General features: G+C 30.2%; 1 long non-coding RNA gene across 1 annotated transcript; it reads left to right on the top strand.

Moving 5' to 3' along the window:
- Positions 1-266: 266 nt before the first annotated feature.
- Positions 267-4326, top strand: LOC112765978 (uncharacterized). The gene is made up of 4 exons (XR_003183999.3): positions 267-596; positions 1757-2529; positions 3274-3473; positions 3940-4326. It is a non-coding gene; the product is annotated as an uncharacterized lncRNA (long non-coding RNA).
- The last annotated feature ends 10068 nt before the right edge of the window (positions 4327-14394 follow it).

The following is a 14394-nucleotide window of genomic DNA, read 5'->3' as shown; positions in this document are numbered from 1 at the left end:
AAATATAGAAAGAGTTACAGATATAAAGATGTACACATTGTTTACTATATTTGCTGATGGGTCATTTATAGCATACAGATTGATTTATACAGATTGAAGGAGATTATGACAAGTGGCACAGTAGGGAACATGCTTGGCAAAGCTCTGTCACCTTGTCTGGGCTTGCTAATTGAATGGAGCCGGCTAATAGAATCAGGAGACAAAGTTGCAAATTTTCAACTGGATTTAAGGAAATGGGCTGCCCTATTGTTTTTGTTTTTTTATTTGGGTCATCAGTGATGGGCTCCTTTAATCTAATTGGACTTATACATCTTCTACCTTACTTCAGGGTTTTATAGAACAGAGCACTACTGTAATCCCTCTTCTCCGATCGCTGTCATCGTGTTCCTTGCTGCTAGAGCTAGGGCCTTGTTCTTTCTGCTCTGCTTCGCGGTGTTCATCTGCTCATGCCGTTCTGAAACTTCTGCTCTGGTTGGCGTTCTGAAACCTTTGCTCTGCTCCGCCGTGGTGCCGTGCTCTGTCGTCTCAAGCAAATCGAGAACTATCCGCCGTTCACCTCTTTCTCTCAAGCCTCTCGCATCATACTCAATCCTTAGGTATCTCTTCCTCCATGTCTTTATTACTTATTTCTTCCTAGTAATTTCATGGAAGTTCTATTTCGGATCATTTCTTCTGATGTGCTGTTATCAAACTACCGAATTTAGAGTTTTTCTCTTGTTGATTTTGGTTTTGGTTTCATTGAATTTTGATTTTGGTCCACTCTCTACGATTGTTAATTTTGTGATTGTGCCGCTACTTTAATTTTGGATTTCAATTTTTAATATTTTTGCTAATGCATAAGTACATAAAGCAGAATAATGACATTGCTCTCTGTGCACCCGGGATGGGTATCAATTACTTTCACTTCTCTACTTTCTTTTCTTCGTACACCTTATTGCCTCATTACTTCTTTTTCCCTTAGCTTTCATGAAGAAAATTATTATTATTTTAATATAACCGATATGGTACAATTACTTGATTCATTGTGTCAAAAACAAATAAGAATTAAGATACAGGAATCTTAGATATGATTAAGTTATCTTGACCTTGTTAATAGTTTTGAATTTTCAGATATAATCCAAATAAAGAAGCTAGTATTAGTAGTTTTGAATTTTTAACCAATAACGAAAATCCATCTTGCATTGTTTCTTCTCGAGTTCTCTCCGTGCTTCTTGAATTCACATCACTTTTGGCTAATGGAGTTGAAGCAAAAGCTGAAGTAGGTGATAACTATGTGTATGCAACTATTGATTTGTCGCCTCATGATAAGTTGTTAGTATATTGATAATTCATATAGTATATGAGAATATAATATATTTTGGAACTAAATTATGAGGGTTTTAATCTTTTAAGTAAGAAATAGGTGTTTTACTCTAACTTAATTATGCCGTGGATTTAATGTATTGGTGCATGACAATTATATTCACAGGAATTTTTTGAAAAGCTCATGAGCAATGCTGTTAATGCCTAGGCACTACACTTAATATGAGCTGTGTATGTAGCAATATTTGAAGTGCTTTTATGATTTTAGCATCTAATTTATAATTGAAGTTTGGTGTTTAAGTGCTGTTTTGGGGATATCAATTGTACCTTTAGGACTCTGTTGAAATTTATATCAATTGTTGCTCCAAAAAGAATTTAAGACTGTTGAAATTAAAGCTTTACCAAATTGAATTTAAGACTGTTGTGACTGAATTTGTTTCTTTGCCATGTACAGTGGTGACTAGGGGTGTTCAAAACCGATCCGGACCGAACTAAACCGAAGGATCAAACCGAAAAAACCGAAAACCGAATTAATCAAAAACCGAAAAAACCAAAAAAAACGTTGTTTTGCTGTTTTTTGCAGTTCGGTTCGGTTTTTGGTTCTTACCACCAAAACCCTAACCGAACCGAACCGAATCGGTTCTACAAAAACCCTAAAAATTAAAAACTACCTACCCCACCCCCCCACCCCCCCAAGACCCCCACCCCCCAAACGAGTCCTAGAGGTGTTCTACTGCTGCGCGACTCCCTCCATCCCCAAATCCCCATGGAAACCCAAATCCCAGATCGGAGCCAGCCTGAGCCACCATATCTCGCCCTCTGCTGCCTGCGCACCCACTCACCCAGCCACGGAGCCAGCCTGAGCCACCCACGTCCTTGAGTCTCGAAGCCTTCCTCCAAATCCCACCGCCGAAGAGAGCAGATCCCCCACCGCCGGTACACCACGAAGACGAAGACCCAGCTCAACACAGCACCTCGCCTGGCTCGCCACCACCCAGTCACCCACTGACCCAACAGCCACAGGGCAGCACAGCAGACAGCACCGACGGGCGACGATCAACACAGGACCTTCGACCTCGCCACCTCCGACCTCGCCGCCTCCACCCAGCAGCGTTTCTGGGTTCTGGGTTTAGGGTCACCCACGATCAAGACACTGAAGACAGCACCTCCCAGTCTCCCACCCAGCCACCGATTCAAGTGAATATGGAGCCCGAGCCATCTATTCAGGTAATCTTTACTGATGCATTGTTGATATTGCTGGTTATTGATTTAATTTATTCAGTTTAGGGTTATTGTTGGTATTGATGTTTACCATCTATTCAGTTTATTGTTGGTAATTTGGTCTTGCTGATTTATTGTTCAGTTTAAGGTTATCAGTTTATTGTTCAGGTTTTGTTCAGTTTATCAGGTTTTGTTCAGGCATTGCTGATTTATTGCTGGTTATTGATTTAAACTTTAGTTTATTGTTGGTTTCTGTCCTTGATTTAGTGTTCAGATTATCGGGTTTTATTCAGTTTAGGGTTATTGTTGGTATTGCTTAATCATTGCTTAATCAGGTTTTATTGATTAAACTTCAGTTTATTGCTTAATCATTGCTGTTTATTGATTTATTGTTGACTTGGTAATTTGGTATTGTTGCTGCCTTACTGGTTATTGATTCATTGTTGTGACTTGGTTAATTTGGTTAAATTATACTCAGCATTGTTAATCATTGCTGTTTATTGATTTATTGCTGACTTGGTAATTTGGTATTGTTGCTGCCTTGTTGGTTATTGATTCATTGCTGATTTGCTGGTTATTGATTCATTTGTGACTTGGTTAATTTGGTTAAGAGAACTTCTAGGCAGGGATGAACATTGTTGTTATAGGCAATTTTTGGTAGTGATACATTGTTGCGCTATCTATAATGATGAACATTATGACTTGTTTAACTTTCATTTATGTTTTCTGCCTTTATTTTGCATGTGCAAGTTTGGGGCTGATGTGATGGAAGTAGTTGCATCTTGGACAAAAGCCTTGTGCGTTGACATCTCTCAAGGCCGCATACCAAATCATGTTGATGATGTTAAAGCTGAAGCTAGTGAATTAGGAAATAAAGTTTTGTCTAGTTGAAGTGTACTTGACATTGGGACAGGCAATAGTTTGCTTCTCCAAGAATTAGCTAAACAAGGGTATGGTATTTCTTGCGATGTTCTGCACTTTTAGTAATATATGCTGTATAATTCTTTTATATAAAAAAAGAGAAAAGAAAGACTTTGTTAAAGTTAGCAAATTTCTGAATTACTATTTATTATAACAAAATGTGTATTGTTGGAAATCGGAAGGCATGTGAATCTTGTGCCATATAAATTTGTTCTACACAAATATATTTAATTGTTAATTAAATGAGAATTCCATAGCATCAAAAGTAAGGTGTGAATATGTGAAAATCATGAAAAACAAAGATATATTCAAGTAAACAAAGAAAGTTGCTACATAAAGGTGGCATGGAAATGTATATACTATTATATGCTTTTTTTGGAGGGAAGGTACACTTATAAGTACTTGGAAGTTCTGCCTATTGGTTTCTGAGAGATATCTGGGTTTTTTTATGTTGCATTGCATGTGTTATTAATCTTACTCTTGCTACCTTTCCAGGTTCTCTTATTTGACTGGTACGGATTATAATGAAGGGGCCATCAGCCTTGCTCAAAGCGTTGCTAATCGGGATGTATTTTTTTTGAATTGATTGAAAAAACCGAACAAACCGAACTGAATCAAACTGATTTTAATTGGTTTGGTTTGGTTCGGATGGCTTCGATAAAAAAATCGAACCAAACCGAACCGCAGTTTAATTACACGATCGAATCGGATGACTTTTTCCTCAAAAATCGAATCAAACCGCACCGCGAACACCCCTAGTGGTGACCACACAGTAATGATAATTGATTGTGAAACTTGATAGCTTAATAAGCTAATCACAAAGTATTAAACTATTAATCTTATTATGATCATGTGATAATTTCTTGCTAAAGGCATGGATAATGCATAGGCCTGCTTTATTTTATGTCAAACCACTAGTTAATTATAAGCATTATTCACCACGCCTGATGTTTGAGAAATCTAAAAGTTGGATAAATGTGAATTTTATACCTAACCAAAGATATTTTTGCATCTTACTTTCTAAGTTTGGAATAATCTTTGTTGACTGAAAATTGCTAGAGACAGAGCTAAGTACAGCAAAAAGAAACATGGTGGGGGTTTATAATGATATTCATTGTTCAAGACATCAGTCACCGAAAATGGAAAAATAGAAGCTAAGCAAAAATGAAGATGTACGGAAAATGGAATAATTAGTTATGCCCTTCTTGTATTGCTGAGTCATTAGATTTGTATTCAACTCTTTTTAAGTCAGAATATATATTTTGTTTAGAAGTTTTTTATTAAATCGACTTGTCATATATTGATATTTGAACTAAAAATCTTTATACAATATGTATAATGTTTTTGAAATTTTAACATGATAAAATTTATTGGTTATCTTTTTTTTTTTTTGTGTGTATCTTTATTATTATTGGATCCAAGTTATAATGGAATGCTTAAAAGTAAATTAAAAGTAAATTATGTTTGTCTTTTTGTCATTCTTTTAACACTTGTCATTAATAATTGATAACATGAAATATTAATAAAGTATTTTTTGACTGAATTATTTAGTCTAATTTTGAAATAATGGTAAATATTATATTATATGAATTTTTTATATATAAATAAATAATTTAAAAAATATTTATATTTTTATATAATTTTACGTATTTTATTTATAGTGCAAACAAAATAAGTATATATATACTTTGAATTATTAATGTTATTCCTATTAAAGATGGATTGTTAGTTAGAAAAAGAATTATTAATTAAAAATTTTAAAATTATAAAATTTATATTTAAATTTAAATTTTTATGATTACACTTAAATAGGAAAGCATTGTTAATACTATCTTATATTAGGCTAGAAAAACATGATAGTAGTTAGAGGAATAAGCAAGTTGTTTTTCCAATACAAAAATAGTAATCAAATTTTGTTTTTAACCAAGTTTAATCAAATTAAAATTTGCCTATGCATATTTTTTTGTATGTTTTTTTTCTCCTTTTTCTTTATTATTTACTAATTGTTCCAAGTTTATAAGGTCAATAGATAATTTATCTTGTAATATCTGTTAAATAAATTTAATTACTCTATCAAAAAGATTAATAAGACAAAATCTAACAATAATGTAATTCTATCAACTCTTAATCTTTATTTAGTTCTTATCTTCCTTATTTATGTTAACCAAAATTTATGTGTACTTATTTAATTTTCAAATAAGAATAATATAAAATTTTAGATGAAAAATAAGATACAGTTTATATAAAATTAGGCATAATCTTAGTTCACCAATAAAAAAATATATTGACAAATATATCATCTTATTTTTTTATTAAAATATGAATAAAAATGAACTACTAAATCAAACAAATTCTACAATGGTAAAGTATTTTAAATGTGCTCAAATCATTTATGTACAGATAAAAAATATAAATAATTTTTAAGTTTGACATAATGCTTCACTAAAGAGTATTTAAGTTGTTAAACTGTATAATAAATTCTAGCGAAACCTCTTTAAAGAGAAAAAAATTATCTTCTATGATAAATATAATAATTATTGGATGAAATAAATTATGTCATCAAGATAATTAATATTAACTTTTAATTTAACTTGAGTTTTGACAATAAAATTAATTAATTATAGTAAAATCACTTGAAATTCATACTTATAAAATCATGCAATTCTTATATCAACTCCATAAACAATTATAAAAATCACTCTTACTCAATTAACAACTTGTCTACTTTATTTATTTTAAATTTGTGATTCGGCATTTTAGTTTTTCTTTTTATTTGTTCTTTTTTAATTTTTTTTGTATTGTTAGATCTAATTAATATATGTGTGATTTAAAAAATATATATATAAAATTATAAAATAAGATCTCTCTTGTAATTCTTATAATTTACAAAAAAAATTTAAGTATATTTAATTAGTTTAGTTGTCAAAATTTAAGTTAAATTAAGAATTAATATTAATAACATAATTCATTTCATTCCAACCACTATTAATTATTATAATTTCTCATGCATTGTTGCCGTTTTTATTTTTATTTATCATTTTGATCTGTTGTTTATTTTAAATATCTAAATGTATAATTATTATAGAGATATTTATTTTTCACATTTATTTATTAAATAATATTTTATTATTTTAAGAAGATATATAAGATATAGCATTCAAAATTTTTGTAAAGTAACTCCTCTACTTTTAACACTACTTACAATAATTCTTAATCTTTTTTTGGATCAAAACATATGAATTTCTATTTTTTCAAATAATAAAACTTTTATGCTTTTTTAAAGTTTCGATTAATTTTTTAAGGATTTAGGATTTAGGATTTTTTTTATATTTTTAAGAAATCAAATTTTTTTTTATTTTTAAGTTATAAATTTGAGATTAAAAAATTTAAAAATTAATAAATAATAAATTATGAATAAATAAAAAAAAATTATAAGTTATTTTAATTTTTTTTAAATTTAAAATAATTAAATTTGAACTAATTTAGGTATAATACTAAAGTTATTACGTTGTTATTATATGTAACAATTATGATAAAAATTTATAAATGTTTGTAATTTTATTTAATTTGAAATAAATATAAAAATTTATATTTAAAATATATTTTTGTCGCAAAATTTTAATGGCTAAGAAAAATTTTATTATTTTCTCCGTTCACTGCCATGCTTCGCCGGCAATCTCCTTTAATTCTCTTCCATCCAAAATTTCATATCCATCCTATTTTCTGTTTCGATCTTCGCCTGGACCATCACGTGTTGTTGCAGTTCAAGCACGGTATTTATTGCCACCTTCAAAGTCCTCTTCCGCTTGCCGAGTGCCGTCTCCGTTCCACGTATTGCTCCTCCTTTCAAGGCATTTGTCTTTTTTTTTCTTCAACTTCTGTTTCGTTCTCCTTTGACTGTTATAAGAAATAGGAAAATCTCATGAAACGTAAAGAAGCCCAAACAATTTCAGCCCATTTTTCAAAAAATCCATAATCACACACTCACATCAACTTTCTTAAAGTAAACAGCCGACACACTCTGATAACCATCTGCTATAATCTGCGCTGCCAAGCTTTTATGTGCGCAGTCCACAGAAGAACGAAGCCAAAAGTCGCAACATGCTCCATGCCACAACGGATCCATATGTATGGATGTTTGTTCCAGTCCATACTAGAGAATTTGCCTTGTTTATTTTGTGATAAATTTTTTAGTTTCTATTTTTTTTTTTACAATTTTCTTCCTATTATAGTAATTAACTATGAACATAACTTACATTATGTGTTTCATGGTTGTATATATTTATTTATGAATATATTATTCTTTCTATTATTATATTATATATGATATATCATCTCCTTAATAAACCATTGTTGGTCTAACAAATAATGTGAACATTATTTATTGTTACATTTGCTCTGTCCAGAATCAAATCTAAGAGAAGACTGTCTAAGAAGTAATACTATACTTTATTATCTTCAGAAAAGTTGTTAATAATGTTTTATGATTCTATGTTCTTTATATCTTAATGGTGAAGGTAATTCTTGCATTATATAATTCCGTGATTGTTATGCCATAAAATACAATTTTTTGGTTTAAAACTAGATCATTTATATTCATCAATTAGCTGAGAATAATTGCATGTGATTATTTTATTCATGTTCGTGCGTAGCACGGATCCCGACTCTAGTTTAAAATATAAAAAGTTGGAGAGTCCAAGTAAGTATTTCCTCTAAAAAGTTACTGTAGTAATCTCTAATAGAACAACATTTGGCATCCAAGTTATGATAATCTAATGATAATAGAAGATAAATAAACCATATCATTCTGAAATCAAATAAAACAAAAAATATAATAGTTTTAGTTCTTATTCTTATTTTTGGTACTTTCAAATAAATATGACCAAATTAATTAACTTAAAATATAAAAAGTAATAAAAAATTAAAATTAAAATTAAAAAAAGAAATTAAAAGTGTTATTCCATGGTATTTAGAAAGGAAAGGACTATTACTATTCTTTTTTGTATTTACAAAACAAATTAATATTTATCACTAAAAATATTTAATATCTTTTAGGGAGTGACTATGGTGTGGATAAAAAATTATCTACATTTGTGATGACATGCCTTAGAATATAATTGTTAAAATTAGATCAAACCGCCTGATTCGATCGACAAACTAACGAATTAGACCTTAAATTGATTCGTTCTAACATTCAAAAAAATTTTAACATACCGGTAGTTGGTTTGAGATAGCCGTCTAATAAGAGTGATATGACGATTCCAGAGATGAACGAACTACTTGATTTTCAGATTGATCCTTGAATCAAATGAAAAAAGATAAATATAATAGTTTTAGTTCTTATTCTTATATCAAAATAAATTTTTTTAAAAAAATAATATCGTATAATATAAAAAATATTAATTGAAGTAAAAAAATATAATATGATGTTAATAATTTCACTCTAAAATATATTTTTATTATAAAAGGTCACTCAAGAATATTATCAACAAAACAGTCTTTAAATGATTTAAAAATATAACAAAAACAATTCATAAATATTATATTTTTTAAGTAATAAAAAAATTTTATATTTAACAAATAGGTTATCTATTAAATATAAATTTTTTTGACAATATTTAAATAAATATTTTAGAAAATATAAAAAAAAATTTAAAACTCTACATTTTTTTACTTTATAAAAAAAATATAGTCATTCATAAAATTATCAAATTTTAATAATAAAAAATTTATTTTCTAAATTTATGGATTGTATTATAAAGAACCTCAGTTACATAGTCACTCACTTGCATACTGAGACCAAAATTATCAGAGATCCACTGCCAGAGAAAAATGAAAAATGCAGTTTACACGTGTGTGTATTGGGTTTGTTTATCCTTATATCAGAGATCCACTGCCAGAGAAAATTTGTTTAGGGTTATATGTGTAAAAAAAATTTAAAATTTGTCAAAAAAATAAATTTTGACACTATTTTAACTATGAAAATATGTTAATAAAAGTTTTATCAAAAATAGTATTTTTAACATATAAGTAATTGTGAAAAAAGTTTAAATCTTATTTTGATAAATATTGGCTGTCAAAAATAATTTGTTAGAAAAATTTGAGAATATATTTTCTGTGATACTTATTAACCGTCAAAAATACTATTTATTTTGACATTTATTGACCATAAAATATTCTCAACAAAAATTTTTAACAAAGAATGAGATGAGATCTTGAAACTGAAGAATAAATTAAGATTTTGAAGATAAAGAATGAGTAGTAGATCTCAAATTGAGAGCAGTGTGATGTCAAAATTGATAGAACCCGGAAAAGAAGAGAAATAATGGAATAAATTGAAAATAAATGAGTGTCAAAATTGAGAAGTAATTTTCTACGGTCAAATTATTCATCAAGAAAACATAGACAATTTGACATTTGTGATATTTGTCAAAAATATATATTAATTTTGACATTTAATTATGGTGTTAAAAAACAAAGTGTTAAAATAGCTCTCTTTTCTTGTAGTGTCCAGAAACAGTGTTCTATCTTTTTGGACACAATGTGAGGATGGCACGTCCCCTTGGTTTAGTATAGGGGTCTTTGGTTCTGAACGCCCGAAGGCTAGAGTTCTTAGTTTCTTGGGTAACACTGTGTGAGAGAGAGGGGGAGACGATGAGAGACCACTGTGCGAAAAATGGTTGGAAATGAAAAATGCAACTTACACAGTATGTATGTGTGAGAGAGAGGGAGATGATGAGAGGCCACTGCGAAAAATGGTTGGAAATAAAAAATGCAGCTTACACAGTGTGTGTGAAAGAGAGGGAGACGATAAGAAACCACTGCGAAAAATGGTTGGAATTGAAAACTGCAGTTTACACAATGTGAGAGAGAGGGAGACGATGAGAAACCACTATATATGCAAAAAACGGTTAGATATGAATATGTTAGTGGTGGCATGGTTAGAAATGAAATATGGTTATACGTGATAACCGTACGTTTCTGATGATCCCTGATGTACGTTCATCACAATGCAAACGCTCATGTTTACGTATGATAGAAAAAAAATTTTTGCCGTATATGCTCATATTGTAATAACGCTCATAGTTAGTTTAGTCATTTACTTATTTATTTTATATTTATCCACTTCATGTGGTAAAAAAACAACGTATAGTTCAAATAAATGACTAAAATTCGGATAATACAAATGTAGGCTATTTTTTTAACTATGAAAAAAAGTGTTATATATACACTAAAATTAATTATAAAAGTCAACTGTAAAATATAAGTTGGAATATAAATACAGGTTAAAAATAAATTAAATCACAATTGTATTTATACACAAATACATTAATGATTGATTTTAGTGTACGAATATCATTTTTAATAGAAAAAACATTGGTGTTACACAGTAAAATATATATTTATACAGTTATACTGTTATAATACCAGTGCAAATCGCAAGTTGAAAAACGCAAGTTGTATTTTGTATTTTCAAAATTTGTTTAAGAATAACAAAATGGAGGTTGCGTTTTAAAAATAATAATAACAACAATAATAGTGCTAATAATAATAATCTAATAATAATATAATAATGTTAATAGTACTAGTATTTCTAATATTAACTAACAATAACAATAATATAACCAAAACTGGTGAACAGTCATAACAATAATAAATATATAGTTTGGGTTAGAAGTGAACCGAGTTGAGTTGAGTTAGATCAATTTTAAGCTTGATTCATGAAAATTGAGCTTGGCTTATGACTTGACTCATTAAAAATTGAGCATATTTCTTAAGCTCAAATTCGGCTCACCGAAAATTCACGAGTTGGCTCGAACTCACGAACTGTTTCAAATAATAGACACATAATCTATAATTTTATATCAATAAATTATAATTTATATATTTTAAAAATATTTAAAAATATTATTTTTATATATTATTTATCTATCAAAGTAGACTTTCCTCAAAAAGGCAAAATAAAAGAACCACCAGCGCGACAAACTGACTTGCGAATATTACAAGCAAGGGAATAGTAAAGGTATGAAAAAATCCTCCAACATACAAAGCAAAGCATAACTGATAGTAGAAGACATAGAAAGGACTAACCTTTATCTGTAGACGCAAAGAGGAGCAAGCACAGTAACGACAAAGTACTCCGAGGAGGAAGGCTAAAGAATTTTTGCCTTTGAATGAGAAAAAACAAGAAGTGTAGGGTGTAGGCAAGAAGCTTCAGAAGATGAAAGAAAACAGAAAAAAGAGAGGGAAAAGTATTTATAACACACCAGGGGCATAGTGGTGAAACAACGCGATCATTAAAGAAACGCGCTGTTACCAATGTAGCTGCTCCTACGTGTAAATGCGAAACCCCAACGGACGCGACGTTTGATTAGACATGACGGTTGAGAAACTTAAAATCACGTCGGTTTTAAAAATTACGTCGGCTACAAACCCGAGTTCAATACTCGAATCCCAACTCATAACCAAAAGAGATCGGACTCGAGTAGGGGCACTGTTTATACCCTGACACTATGGCTCAGGTCCAAATAAACCAAAAGGCCCAATCCAAAGATTGGCCTTTAATAAACCACTATTTTATGGTTTATCTTGTGCTCAATTGAGTGGTTTCTATCTACTCTTTACCCACTTATTCATACTATTTGCATGGTTTTACATTTGCCTTCCTAATTATGTGCGTTGATTGAAAACATGCTTCTTTGATCTTATATTTGCTTATTATTAATCCTCTCTTATTACCATTAGATACCTTGATATGTGTGTTAAGTGTTTTCAGATATTATAAGGCAGGAATGGCTCAGAGGATGGAAAGGAAGCATGCAAAAGTGGAAGGAATGTAAGAAGTTGGAGAAATTGCTAAGCTGTCCAGCCTGACCTCTCTGCACTCAAACGGCTATAACTTTAGCTACAGAGATCCAAACAACGCGGTTCTAGTTGCGTTGGAAAGCTAACGTCCGGGGCTTTGATTTGATATATAATATGCTATAGTTCCCCTGACGCTAGGCGACGCGACCGCGTGATCTATGCGGCCATGTCGCAGTGACGGAAATCAGCGCAGTTGAATTCGAGACCAGCGAATTCTGGGCTGTTTTTGACCCAGTTCTCGGCCCAGAAAACACAGATTAGAGGCTATAAAGTGGAGGAATGGATCCATTCATAAGAGGGCTCTCATATTCACAATTTTAGGAGTAGATGTAGTTTTTATAGAGAGAGGTTCTCTCCTCTCTCTTAGGATTAGGATTTAGGATTTCTCTTAGTTTTAGAGTGACTCTCAATCCCAGGTTCTTTATTTTTATTTATTTTTATTTAATTTATGAACTCTTCCGTATTACATATAATTTTCTTAATTAATGTTATTTGAGGTATTTCATACTTATGATTGCTCTCTTTAATTTATTAATGCTCTGTGTGTATCCAAATTATTTTCATTCATGTAGACATTTTTCTCTTTTGGCTTTGGTTGAGACCTTGGTAACTCTTGAGTTATCAAACTCATTGTTGATTGAAAATTGGAATTAATTTGTCCACTTAACTTACCTTCATAGTTAGAGGTTAATAAGGTGGAGGAAGAATCCAATTCTCATCACAATTGATAAGGATAACTAGGATAGAACCTCCAGTTCTCCATACCTTACCAAGAGATTTTATTATTGTTAATTTATTTTACTTGTCATTTAAATATACCTGTGCACATTGCCCAAACTCCAAATTTCTCAAAACCTCCCAATTTACAATCTTCATAACCAATAATAAGAACATACCTCCCTGCAATTCCTTGAGAAGACGACCCGAGGTTTGAATACTCGGTTATCAATTTCAAAGGGGTTTGTTACTTGTGACAACCAAATGTTTGTACGAAGGGATTTCTGTCGGTTTAGAGACTATATCTACAACGCAACCGTTTCTATGAATTTCTTTACTGGTAGAAAACCTAACGTCAAAATGGCGCCGTTGCCGGAGAATTGCAAACATGTGCCTTATTATTGGTTATTGTAAATATTTTTTTTGCTTTTTGTTTGTTTAATTGTTTTTATTTTTGTTTTTATTTTTGCTTTTTCATAAATTAAGAGGTTATTGGTTTTTATTTAGTTATTAAAATTTTTTTTTTCAAAAATTTGTTCTTAATGTTCATCTTGATCTTCAAGTTGTTCTTTGCGTTTGTCTTGACCTTCAAGCTGTTCTTAGTTGTTTTCTTCGTTTTGATCTAAAAATTTGAAATTTGGTGTCATTTTATTGTTTTTCTCTCTCCTCATTAAATTCAAAAATATTTTTTATTAATTTTTTTCGAAAAAAATATATTTTCAGATTTTTATTTTTAAAATTTTTATCTTATCTTATTTCAAAAATCAAATTTCAAAATTCAAATTTAAAATTTTTCAACATTTAAATTTAAAAATTTTCAATTTTCAAATTTCAAATTTCAAAAATTCAAATTTCAAAAATTTAAAATTCAAATTTCAAGATTCAAAATTCAAATTTTCAAATTTCAAATTTCAAAATTTAATTTTTAAATTCAAAATTTAAATAACCTTTTAATTTAAATTTATTTTTATTTTCATTTTTAATTTTTATTTTGTTACTATGAACTCTCACCCCTTTGGCTATGAGTCTGGTTACAATAATGTTGCAGGAAGAAGAAATTACAATGAGAACAGGCATCAAGGTTGGAACAATCAAAGATGGGAGGAGCCACAAGGATTTGATCAACCCTCATGGCAACAACCACCTCCCGTGGACTATCAACAACCACCACCATATGCCTATGAACCCTTTCCTCAACATGACTTTGGACCACCATACTCACAAGCCCCTTTCCACCATTCACCTCCATATGACCCTAACCTACATCCACCATACCAACCACCTTATGAACCAAATGAACCATACATAGATCCACCCCAAACCTCCATGGAGAAAGCACTTGCCAATCTAAACTCTACTATACAAGCT

Source organism: Arachis hypogaea, chromosome 17 (assembly GCF_003086295.3).
Source record: "Arachis hypogaea cultivar Tifrunner chromosome 17, arahy.Tifrunner.gnm2.J5K5, whole genome shotgun sequence".
Taxonomy (NCBI): Eukaryota; Viridiplantae; Streptophyta; class Magnoliopsida; order Fabales; family Fabaceae; genus Arachis; species Arachis hypogaea.
This window is presented reverse-complemented; position numbering and strand designations above follow the sequence as displayed.